Below are 12,398 nucleotides of genomic sequence, written 5' to 3' on the forward strand. Positions count from 1 at the left end.
TAACATTTGTCTTCCATTAGTTTATTAGTACCATATTTTCCTAGTTACTTCCCGTGATTTATCATCTTTTGAAGCCCCAAAACCCCTTTGCTGTGTTAAAATGGCATATAAGTCCCCGAGACTACTTTTTTGAGTTTCACTTCTTTTCTGTGAACTTCTATGCACATAAAATCTTAATAAAATTGTATGTTTCTTTCTTCCTTTAGTCTGTCCTTTGTTAGTTTAATTTGCAGGTCCCAGTGTCGAGATTTAAGATGGTAAAAGGAGAAGTTTTTTTTCCTTCCTGACACTTGCTTACCAGGGCAAGAATCATGTCTAATCACAATTCTCAAATGTTTGCTGGGAAAAATTTAATAAATAAACTTAAATATATATGTTTTTGTAAACAGTTTTTAATTTTACTAATTTGTTAAACAGTATATAGATATTAATAATTCCACATAACAATTTTATTCCAAGGATTTTTGGCTTTTATTTTTATCTTTATTTTTGCACGTACGAGAAAAGGCTAAAGATACTTTCAATAACAAAAAATAAATCTACTGAAAAGTCTAAAATCTTCCTGTGCAACATGGTCTGTCTTATTGAAGTATAGAAATTACTAAATACCTTTAAAATTTTGACAATTAGTTATCCTGTTCCCCTGATCACAGTGCCTTTGAGAGGGATAAGAGGCCTCTGAAAATTAAGTAGTCCTTGAAATTAATATACCTGAGATGTTTTCTATGGATACTTAAAAATAGATAATGGCTTCTTTATGTCCTTTAGTTCTGTCCATTGTCACTGTTTTGTGTCAGAGTTTTGTCAGTGACTCACCACAATATAAATAGATCAGATCAACAGTTTGATAGCAGTCATGTAAAGGGGTAAATAGTCATTAATATAATTACTGGCACCTTATTATCATACAAAACATAAGATGATGATGCTCCTTGAGAGGATGTAACTCTGAATTACATTCTCTTCCACTACATAGTCAGATAGTGGGCAGTACAGAGATAGGGACAAAATAATCGAAAACAATACACATATCATTCTAATTTCTCCATAACAATAAAAAATATGTAACACGCTTAATGCAAATATTATCTTGCAGAAATCTTACATTTAGCAGCATTTCCAGTTGGCAGTGCATTTAATAGCTATATGTATAGCTGCTGCATACAAGATAGGAACTATGATCTGATACATCAAGTGAAATTAAATTAAATATAAATATTTCACATGTAAATTCCATCTATTATTAATTCATGATTATCTGGCTCATTTATTTGATTTCAGTACCAGAATGTTCTGCACAGTTTATCCCACAAGATCCCTCATCCTTGAGGTGATTATAATGTACAGAGGGTTATCTTATTTCTAGTAAAATAAATGATGCTATTCAAATGCTTCAAGACATACAGCAGGTAGTTTCAGAATTTATTAAAGGTTTCTTTATCAGTAAGCATATTTCTGATATGGTTATGCCTATCTCGTTTTTGTATGGTAAAGAGTACATTTGTTTTCTTTTGCTGCTGTAACAAATTACCACAAACTTAGTAGCTTAAAACAACAAACATTTATTATCTTGCAATTCTGTATATGTTTGAAGCCCAACACAGTTCTCACTGGGCTAACAGCAAGGTGTCAGCAGAGTTTTGTTCTTTTATTCTAGAGGCACTATGGGGAAATGTTTCCCTTGTCTTTCCCTTGTCCCTCCAGTTTCTGTTGACTTTTGGGCTTCTTACCCCATCTTCAAAGCCATCAAAGGTGGGCCGAGTCCTTCTCACATTGCATCACTATGGTGTCTTCTATACCTCCATCACTCTGACTCTCACTTCCTTTTTCACTTTTAAGGATCCTTGTGATTGCATTGAGCACACCAATACAATTCAGGATAGTTTTCTTATTTTAACATCATATGATCAATGTATTAGAGTTCACCAGAGAAACATAATAAATAGGATGTGTGCACATATTTGTAGAGAAAGATTTATTTTAAAAAATTGGCTAGGGGTTAAATGGATGATGGGTTTATTAAGGATGGCACTTGTGACGAGCACTGGGTGTTGAATGTAAATGATGAAATCACTAAATTCTCTGGAAATTACACTTATATGTTAACTGACTAGAATTTCAATAAAAAGTTAAAAAGGAAAAGAAAGAAAGAAGATGGCCTCAAAGGGGAAGGAAGGAGGGAGGTAGGAAGAAAGGAAGGAAGGAAGGAAGGAAGGAAGGAAGGAAGGAAGGAAGGAAGGAAGGAAGGAGAAAAAAAGAAAAGAGAGAATTGGGTGATGTGAGAGTAAAGGCAGGCAGGTCCAACATCTGTGGTGAAGACTGGAAGGATAGTGCCCCAGGGGAGAGTTTATGTTGCAGTTCAAGTCTGAAGGCAGTGTAGGGCAGAATCCCCTCTTTCTCAGGGCACTTAGGTCTTTTCCTCTTAAACCCTTAAACAGATTGGATGAGGCCCACCTACGTTTTGGAGGGTAATCTTCATGTAAAATCTACTGAATTAAATGTTAATCTCATCTAAAAAATACCTTCATAGCACATCTAGACTGGTGTTTGACCAAACATTTGGATACTGTGGCCTAGCCAAGTTGACATACAAAGTGGTAGCCTCGTTTCCATCTGTAATCTTAACTCCCCTTTGCCATATAATTTAATTTACCTGCAGGTTTCAGAGGTCTAGGATGTTGACATCACTTGGGGGGTCCCTGTTCTGCATACACAATGTGTGTGTGTGTGTGTGTGTGTGTGTGTGTGTGTGTGTGTGTGTTTATTCATATCTGTCCCTTGACCACATTTTTTTTTATCTCTTCTTTTGCCCACAACTCCTTGTGCAGTGCCTAGTTAGACCAAAAGGTTACTGCATAAATAGGCAATCATATCATTTCCTTTTCTCCAATTTCTTGCTTCCTAACCTGCTGTCACAATCTAAATTCAATCTTGGCAATGTCTTTTGGTTCTTTGGCTTCTCCTAAACTGTCTGATTGCTATTGTTGAATTTCTTTTCTTTCCTTAAAATTTTTATGAATTTTGTGGTCTTAGGCAAATTACTTTCCTTTTTCTAAACCTGAGTATCCTCATCAATAAAATGATACTAACAGTCACTGAGACTTATTTTAAAATAAATAAGAAAATACATGAATAACTTTTTTGAAAATGTGATACCTGGCACGTTAAAAATAGATAATATTAATCTTAATATTTTGAAATTTTTTAATCTTAATACTTTGATAATAATTGTTAATGTTTTTGCCATATTTAGTGGGGGTATCTTCCCAAGTAATGTTTTTTGTATAAATATTTTCTAGATCATGTTTTTCTATATATTTTAAATTTTCATTTAGTACAAAATATATCTTGGTGATTTTTGTGTACTTTATTAAGAATTGAAACATCATTCCTTCTCTTAAAATCCACAAAATATCTACCTATGTTTTCTTTTTTATGTTTTCATTTTTATATATTACCTTTGAAGCATAGGCTCCATGCCTGTTCTAAAGCTCTCTTAGCAGGACTCACAGAGATTTCTGAGGAATTGGCAGGGCTATACAACCACCAAGTCACTTTCCTTTCTTTATGGAAATTTAGACTTCACTGTCCAGCCCTTAAAGTTAGATGCCACTGTATAACTGAGTTCAAGTTGAGACATGAAGTGAGGGAGTGATGAATGCCACTTTCATAATGTGTCTAATAAAACTCTCTCCATAGTCCTCTGTACCCTTCCCCACCAGGTCCTTGTCTGTTGGCCAGATCATAAGGCCCTGGGGAATGGAAGAGCCTCTAGACAGAAACAATCTGAGTTCCTGAGTAAATGCATGAACAAAAGCCCTGGCCACTAACATACAGTGATGTTAGTGAGAGAGAAGGGAAATAAACACAAATGAAAACCAGCTCTTTTTCCGTTGAGCCACTGAGGGGCTTGTTAGAGTAGTTAGCCTGTGTAGACTAATAAATACTCCTGTTCTAGTTCTACTGCTCTGAGTTCAAGAGAGCACTTGAATTAGGCTGCCTTGGTCTGGGAAGGCTAAAGATTGAAAAGTGAGGACTGAGATTTATGCAACTGTAATATGTACTTCATTAAATTAGATATCACATGCATGGTTTTATGAGAGTATTGTCACATAAAAGGAGGTTAATAGCAGTTTTACTCTTTTGAAAGTGTTTATAGATCATGGATATTAACAACTTCTTCCCACCAAATCCTGTATTCACATTGAACATTATCTAAACTAAACATGTAAGATAGCCTTATCACAGAACAATTCTAGCCTTGGTTCCATGAGGCTGCAGAATCCAGAGGATTGAAGACCTGATGTGCCTCTGGTTCACTCACATGTTATTATCTGCAGCTCATCTCTCCAGGTGAGGATTTTTGAAACCTGATAGTGTGTGGTGTCATCTTTCCTAGCAAATCCTGTTGATCATTCCACTATTTATCTTGGATTGACTAACTTCCTTCCCTCTATACTTTAGGTAAGTAAATCTTGTTTGATTTATCCAAGAGTGTGCAGGGCACCCCTCACAATGTTGGCATGCCATCTTTCCGTCAGTCTGAATACACTATTCACATATATCAAGACAAGTTGCACACTGCCTTTTCAGCCTGATTTTATTTTGGTGCGTGGTGCAAACCAATGGCCTAATTGATATAGGCATTTTTCATTTTTCCAAACAATTTGTTGAAAATTAAATTGCTTTTTGTTATGAACTAAACTTTTTTGCTAGCAAAATTTATATGTTGAAGCCCTAACACCTAATGTGATGATATTTGGAGGAGGAGCCTTTGGGAGATAATTAGGTAAAGGTTAGGCCATGAGAGTGGAAACTTCATAATGGGATTAGTGCCCTTATAGCAGGAGGAAGAGAGAGAGAAATCTCTTTCTCCAGGAGTAATTACTGAAGAAAGGGCAGGTGAGCACATGGTGAGAAGGTGTTGTCTACAAGATAGAAAGAGGGCCTCACCAAGAACTGAATCTTCTGGCACTTTGATCTTGGTTTTCCTAGCCTCCAGAACAGTGAGAAATACATGTCTGTTGAAGGTGCCTGGTCTGTGGTGTTTTGCCATAACATCTGAGGCAGACAAAGACACTTTCCATAAAAATTTGACAGTTGTATTAAATAAGATCATTATCAGTTAGTTATGCCTTATGATTACTTCCCAGTTTCTACACTATTTTGCTAGACATATAAAACAGTCATACATATTTTCTGAGTACACACACTGTACCTCACACTCTCTCTTATTTCCAACCACCAAGTAAACCGATGTTAATAATCAATGTGAGTTAACCAATGTGAATTATCTTCCTAATGTGTTATGGAAAAATTAGACTAGCAGGAAAGAAAAAGAGATAGAGGATGTTAGATAGAAATCCCTATTTCACTTTTCACAAAAACAAACTTATAGTATAGATATTATTCTCACTCTTGTTTTATTAACAATTTACTATTTGTTTTTGTTTAATATGTATCGCTTTACCGTCATCATACAAAATAAATTTTTACTTTTGTAAATGGTTTCAAAGCATTGACATAGTAGTATGCCCAATAAATACAGTGGTTTTGCTATCAGTAGACATTCTGGACGGTTAAGTTTTGCTTGTTTGTTTTTTTCTTTTTTCTGTTATGAAGCAAGCTGATACATATCATTGCATACCAATCCTTGTATTTGTGATTTTTTTCCCTGACTGCATTGTTGAACTATTTCTGACGTCTTGAATGAAATAATTAGTTTATTTTTTATTACCTCCATCATATGGCAAATCCATTTCAAGTTATACATTGCCATACAAATAAAGGCGGTTTTCACTATACCCAGTTCCTCTACGCACAAATTTTTACCATAGCTTAGTTAAATGTCTCATTCCCCCTCTAACATGACACAGGTTTTAGTTACCATAATAGATCAGCCATGTGTAATTTCATGTTATAAACTTGGCTGCTACCTCTTCAGTCCATAAATACTATGTAAATAACAGACACACGTTATGGTCAGTGACCGGTCACATCCATTCTATCAAAGTTGGTCAGTATTTGGTCACTATGCTACTTAGCTCTTGCACAAACAGCAAAGTGTGTATTTATAATTGTCCAACAAAGATGAAACTGCAACAAACAAATAAACGTGATAAATCTGAAAGGAAAATTTAAATTGAATATATAGTAAACCATAGCTGACCACAGGCATGTTAATATGGTTGCCTATCTAGAGATTCTGGGTATGTAGACAGAGAAACTTACTCTACACAAACTTATCAACATAAATGAGAGAAGTAATTGTGACAAAAAGGATGAAGATGTCCCAGAGGAAATAACATCCACAAAAACTTTCCGTTAAAGACCCTGAGAGATATTTTATGACATTAAAACTTCGAAGGATAAATGGAAGCTTATCCAAAATGAGAAAGTAATTATAATTCATCAAGGCATAGAAAGATGTTCACTGTGTATCATAAATCATATGGTAAGAAAAGAAGGAGAGCATTATTCAAATTTGTTTTTTTGTTGTTGCTGTTTTTTAAACAGAAGAAAGTAACACTATAATTCTCAGTGTGTCTGATGTTTACCATTACAGTGCCCTAAATATTATTAGTTGTACTAGTTTGTTAAATTTCTTTATTCATATTTGACCAACAGAATTTTTAATGCTTTAACAAGAAAATAAGTGTCACAGAAGTATTATCATTTTCACATTGATTTTTTTAAATATAATTTATTGTCCAATTGGTTTCCATATAACATCCACTCATCCCAGCAAGTGCCCATTTTTAATATCGCTTTGCACTGTAATTTTTGTGGTTTAGATATTGTTTTTCTGTTCACAGATTTTCATATATAAATTTAATTTTTTTTAATGCTTGGTATTTCTGACACACAGTTAACACCCCCAATATAGTTTTAGATAATACAATTTAATAACAAAATAAAAACAGATTTACATAAATAGGTGGCAAATTCTAGAATTTTGGTTAAGGAAATGCTGTATTTTATTTTATTTTTAAAAATTTTTAATGTTGGGGCGCCTGGGTGGCGCAGTCGGTTAAGCGTCCGACTTCAGCCAGGTCACGATCTCGTGGTCTGTGAGTTCGAGCCCCGCGTCAGGCTCTGGGCTGATGGCTCAGGGCCTGGAGCCTGTTTCCGATTCTGTGTCTCCCTCTCTCTCTGCCCCTCCCCCGTTCATGCTCTGTCTCTCTCTGTCCCAAAAAAAAATAAATAAACGTTGAAAAAAAAAAAAAAGAAAAAATTTTTAATGTTTATTTATATTTGAGAGAGCGAGAGAGAGAGAGAGAGAGAGAGAGATCATGTGTGGGGGAGGGCACAGAGAGAGACACACACACAGAATCCAAAGGAAATTCCAGGCTCTGAGCTGTCTGCATAGAGCCTGACATGGGGCTTGAACTCATGACCATGAGATCGTGACCTGAGCCAAGTTGGATGCTTATCCAACTGAGCCACCCAGGCGCCTGTGAGAGAATGCTGTATTTTATAAAATAGTACAGCTTATAAAGAGTGAGTCCATACCAGCATTTAGACCTACATCTTTTTAAATCTTAGCCAGATAAATCCTGATAAATGAATAAATGCTTTTCTAGTATGCCATTTACTTTTTGATGAAAACGTGGATTTTTTAAAAAAATTTTAATGTTTATTTATTTGAGAGAAGGGGGGGAGGGAAGGAAGAAGCATGAGTGGGGGAAGGGCAGAGAGAAAAGGAGACACAGAATCTAAAGCAGGCTCCAGGCTCTGAGCTGTCAGCACAGAGTCCAATGCAGGGCTCAAACTCATGAACTGAGAGATCATCACCTGAGTGGAAACCAAGAGTCGGACGCTTAACCCACTAAGCACTGACTGGTGCCCCCATGATAACCTGGAATTTTAAAAATATAATGCCTGCAACAAATTAAGAATTCCTTGGCCCTAGCAGTTAGTTATATTTTAGATAACCTGTCTCAAAAATCTTCAATTAGACAAAAATGAATTCTAATGACTTTATCAATTAGAATTTTTATTTACATAACCAGAATACAAACAAGAGAACTACTTTTATTCAAAAAATACAAAATATATGTCAGACAACACAGATGTACGGGCATTTATTGTAAACAGCACTAATTTGTGTTTAACAAAAATTTACAATTAAACAATGATTTAAACTTTTTATTATTTGTTTGAATTCAGTAACTTATTAATATAGATTGACAATCTTATTTTCAGTAAATCATTTAATTTTCCTATGCTCATTTTCACCTGTTTAGTCATATAGTAATTCCTAAATGCATTCAAGTTATTTTTGTATAATTACATGTTACCAATAAATGTGAGTACTGCATATGAAGCTAGCTATGTCTACTAATGTCTTATATGCCATATTGGGAGTAAAGGCAAACTGGCAATCTCTACTGGACTACCAATAATCTTGGTATACTATATATACATATTTTTCAATATTTTAATATTCTTTTTTGTTTTTAGTTTTCTCAGCTTTGAGTAGTTTTTTAAAATAAGATTTGCAATTCTTGTGACTGAAGAAAAGTATATTAGTACAAAGTATGTTTTCTTTAAACTCCTTTGATGTATGGAAGTTGATATTTTCTACTTCATATCATTTTGAAAGATCAAGTTTTGATTTTGAAAGACTTAAAATACTAATGAAACATATAGATATTCTCTCATGTATTTTTGTCCAATGTAAAATACGAGTATATTTGGGTGTTTATGTGTATATAATAGATATTTTATATCTATACACATATATATATACATACACATACATGTGCTATATATGTACACTATATGCTTTTATCACATGTAATACAAAGAAAAAATACATTTGTTGAAATCTGATTTGTAATTGGCTGTCAGATTTTGCAACAACTAAAATTATATAATGTCTAAATTTCTCCTGGCTACATAAGGTTGTCCTATGGACAAGATAGTCCTTTGGAGTACCCTGTAGAAGTTTTGGGATTTGCAATAGCTCTCAGGATTCAAAACTTAATCTTATATTGCTAAAATTTTTTTACAGTATTATATTAGCTTTGGAGCCTGGTTTCACTAGGATACTTTCTACTGATGTTTTGAAAAACCCAAATGTGTTTGCTTGAAACAGTGAAAGCTTTCTTGGATATGAGCATTTAGGTAATGCAGTGGGTTTTATTTAAATTATACTTTCAGATTACCATCTAAATCTTTGAAGGTGGAATATTTAAATACACAGTGCTTTGATCAAATGATAAACCATTGATTGAATAAGTTATATGTTATCCAGGAGATACTTCTAGGATGTTGGATTTTTGCTATTAATGTACAATATATAGCAGTAAACAAAACAAATATTTGACTAAACTGTAGAAGACTATGTAGGGCTATCAAATTTCCTGAAACGTGACTTATGGCATTAATATTTTGAACCTTGCAGAAGATCTAAAAACTAGACATAATTTTAGTTGAACAAATGACACCAATTATCTGCTTGTCGACAGTTGACAAATCATTTATTTTCATGGTTCAGTGTGGTAGTAAAAAAATAAAAATGTCTGTTACTATAATCAAAGTGTATTGCTGTATATCATTCAATGACAATATGGAGCAGTTTTCAATTACTCTAAGGACAGAATTTTTTTGGCAATTGACTGAACAGAAAGTGTAAGAAAGATTTAAGAAACATCTTGTAAGTGCTGAGCTCAGAACTTAGCACTGAATATCATCAATCTATATCCTCCTGAGACCAGAAGACTTACCAAAGAGTTATATCAAACTTACATAAGTTATTCTGCTTCACAGGCTGATACTGGGTAGTACAAATTCCTGAAACAGTATTGCAGACAGATACGGAATAACTAAATAACAGGTATTTACTTTCTTATAAATGAAAGCTATTAATGATCAAAACACTAATGCAAATATCTAATCGTCATCCAGAACACTTTAGAAAGATATTGTTAATTTTTTTTTTTAGCTTTATTGTACAAATGAAGTTTCTGGAACATAGTGTCATGTAGTAGTTACAGACACACCTTTGGGCAAGGCACGGCAGACCTGAATCTTGGTTTTGCAAATTTATTAACTTAGAGCAATTACTTAAATGCCATGGGTAGGTTCTTTTTTGTCTGTAATATAAGGAAAATAATATGGAATTTGAGAAATAAATAATATATAAAATGTGCTCATCACAAATTAGTGTTCAGACAATTGAGTTAGTCTTCCTGCTTTTTATTACATACGTTATTCTAGACACAAGTTTCATGTAAATACTGTTATCGCAAAAATCCTGTGATAAATTACTTTGCTATGATTAATATATTCTTTATGACAGCTATATTTCTGTAAATATTGAAAGACAAAAGGAAAGGAATTAGATAGAATGACAGGTTTAAAATTGTTTATTTTGTATATATTTTTTAAATTGAGTATTAGTTGACACATTACATTGGAGACATTTTTCCAAAGAAAACAGATGGCCAACAGACACAGTTTAAGATAATTTAGTGAAATAAACTTGCTACATCCTGTATCTATATTTATGTATTTATGGGAAGAAATTAAAGATCTTTGCAGTGTTGCTCTAGTCATATAATAACATTAGTCAAGAGAAAATAAGATTTTTTTTTTTAAAAAGAGTAGACATAAACTGATAATCTGTCCAAGTGAGTAATAGAACTGGTTAATTCATTTTTCTTTAGTTAACCAATAGAGAAATTTATCATAAAATCTTAACTAGAATTAACATGACATAGTTCCATCTTGCAGAGTGTTGATTATGGCAAATAAGTATTACGTTATATGCTAACTGGAATTTAAATAAAAACTTAAAAAGAACCTTTACAGTTCACCCTTGAACAGTGCAAGTGTCATGGGTGCTGACATCCCACAAAGTCAAAAATTCACATGTAATATCTGAGTCTCCCAAGAGTTAACTATAGTCTACTGTTGACCAGTACATAATTGATTAACACCTATTTTGTCCGTTATATGTATTATGTACTGTATTCTTACAATAAGGTATGCTAGAGAAAAGGAAATGTTAAAAATAATCATAAGGAGGAGAAAATATATTTATAGTACTATACTAAAGAAAGAGTACTATACTCTAAAAGTATAGTACTGTACTTTTGAAAGAGAAAAAATAAAACTGTATAAATTGGCCCACACAGTTTAAACCTATGTTGTTCAAGGGTCAACTGTAATTAATTAATTCTTTCAGAAAAAAAAATAGTGAAGACCACACTGTCCAGTAACCTTTAATATAAACAAATCTGCCTTATTAAAATTTCCTCTCATCTTGAATTTTGTCCATGACAGATTTTTTTTATATTCAGTCTTAAAGTGACTTTTTGAGAGATAGCAGATAAACTTTCTACCCATTAGCTCCAGATGCCTTATTCCTGATTTGCTGACTCATCCAATAAGCAATCTCAAAACTGTCAATTTGCTCAAGAGGGAAAAAAAGAAAAAAAAATTAAAAAAAAAATGGAACCTGTAGTCTCTACCAAAAAGGAAGTTACTTTATGAACAGCTGTTCTCTGAATGTTCAATTTAATGAATCACCAAACAAGAACTATCAAATATTATCAAAAATGTTGCTATTGAAAAACAGAAGTTGGCATTGAGCTTAGCTTCCCTCTGAAGAATCTGAGCCCATCCAGATGCTGAATTTGTCAGTAAAACGTGGTTCCTTCTGTCAGTGACACCAGTACTGTACTTAAGGTGTTTGAGTGAGAAGAAGAAGTACCTAACCTGAGTTAAATCTAAATTACCAAGACCAAATATCTCAGAAATCAATGCAGATAACTTATCAGGTATGTCTCAAAATGCTCCATCCATAGTGATACAAACCTAAACTCAGCATTTTTATGAATAATTTGTGAAATTGCCTCTTTTCTGTGGAACTACACTCATTTCTCAAGCATACCTAGTGTATCATAATGAGGACATGGTATAGAGTTCACACCCACCAAGAAGTTTATATAATGTTCCCTCGAGGCTAGTTCGTTCAAAGAAAACTGACTTGAAAACTAAATTAAGCTGCAAATGTATTAAAAACCTTTGTTGTTGCCATGGATACTTCTATTTAGATGATGGTTAAATGGGGGATTGGCATTATAGTATTTATAGTCATTATAGGAGAGGGTTATATTTTAGCCAACTTTCTCCATGATTTTTAGGAAAAGAGAAAATCCAGGAAATACAATGTCATGTGCTACAATATTGCAAAATGGAAAGAGTGAGTATAGATTTTTTTTAAATCACTAAATTCACATTAGAAAAAGAATGATTATTTGCTTTTTGAAAGGCTTATAATTTTGGCAGTAGTAGTAGATTTTACCATCACAATGGTTTTATTTTTTAAGTTTATTATTTATTTTGAGAGAATGAGAGAGCAAGTGGGGAAGGGGTGGAGAGAGAGG

The sequence above is a fragment of the Leopardus geoffroyi genome, chromosome C3, assembly GCF_018350155.1.
Source record: "Leopardus geoffroyi isolate Oge1 chromosome C3, O.geoffroyi_Oge1_pat1.0, whole genome shotgun sequence".
NCBI lineage: Eukaryota > Metazoa > Chordata > Mammalia > Carnivora > Felidae > Leopardus > Leopardus geoffroyi.